The sequence below is a fragment of the Chrysochloris asiatica genome, unplaced genomic scaffold (assembly GCF_000296735.1).
Source record: "Chrysochloris asiatica unplaced genomic scaffold, ChrAsi1.0 scaffold07772, whole genome shotgun sequence".
NCBI classification, from domain to species: domain Eukaryota; kingdom Metazoa; phylum Chordata; class Mammalia; order Afrosoricida; family Chrysochloridae; genus Chrysochloris; species Chrysochloris asiatica.
The window spans coordinates 1-1,014 of record NW_006416290.1 but is presented as its reverse complement, the minus strand read 5'-3'; the positions used below and the strand labels follow the sequence as shown (position 1 = coordinate 1,014).

At 41.0% G+C, this 1,014-nt stretch overlaps 1 pseudogene; it reads right to left on the bottom strand.

Annotated features, from left to right (window-relative positions):
• Positions 1-110: 110 nt before the first annotated feature.
• Positions 111-685, bottom strand: LOC102820772 (annotated as a pseudogene).
• Between the last annotated feature and the right edge of the window lie 329 nt (positions 686-1,014).

Below are 1,014 nucleotides of genomic sequence, written 5' to 3'. Positions count from 1 at the left end.
TCTCCTTTAGAAAACCCACTTTATTCTTGGTAGTGTGGCAGGCCGCAGAGAGATGGAAAGGGCACAAGAACTGTGAGACCACCTGGAAATACTTCCCCGGGAAGGCAGTTTCATGAATGAGATCTTCCAAGCAAATAACACAAAACTTCCCCAGGCGCTCCTCAATTACTGTGTTGTCTGTCAGTGGGATTGTCTTATGCTTGACATTGGCTTGTCCACTTTTCAGGATGAGTTCCTAAACAGACTTCAGATTTGAAAATCCCCATGTCACATAAGGTTTCAATATACACAACATTTTTATGGTTTTAGGGGTCACTTTGACAAAGACACCACTGAAAATCTTCTTTAGATGAAGTCTTGCAATGGTCTTCTGCACCAGAAAACTCACCCCATTAATCCTTTGGATTCATAATGCAAAGGCCATGGAATGTTCATCTGGCACTTCCAAGCCATGAGGTTTCACTTCTAGTCGTCTGATGTGCACCCTGTCATGTTGCTGTTGCTGGGAATCAAGTAGGAACGATTCCAGTCGCTTAAACCTAAGACCTTTTCCTTTCTTCTGCTTCTTCTTTTCCAAAAGTGCCTGCTTTGTCTGGGTGGCTTTGAGAGCCTGGCAAACCTTTCTCTTTTTCAGGAGATATTCTGGAACCAACGGAATCTTTTTTCTTAGCTCTTCCTCTGCCATCTTTCCAACGCTGCGGCTACTGCTCATGCGCACCCCCTCGAGTCTTCTCTAGTCTTCTTTAATCATTGCCCAACTTTCACATGCATATGTAGGTGATTGAAAATACCATGGTTTGGGTCAGTTGTACTTTAGTCCTCAAAGTGGAATTTTTGTTTTTTAACATTTAAAAGAAACCTTTTGCAGCACATTTGCCAAATGTATTATGTCATTTAATCTCTTGACTGTTGGAGTATTGATTTTGGATCCAAGTAAAATGAAATATTTGACAACTACAATATTTTCTCCATTTATCAGATGGTCCAGCTGTAAGGATTTTTGTTTCCTTTACA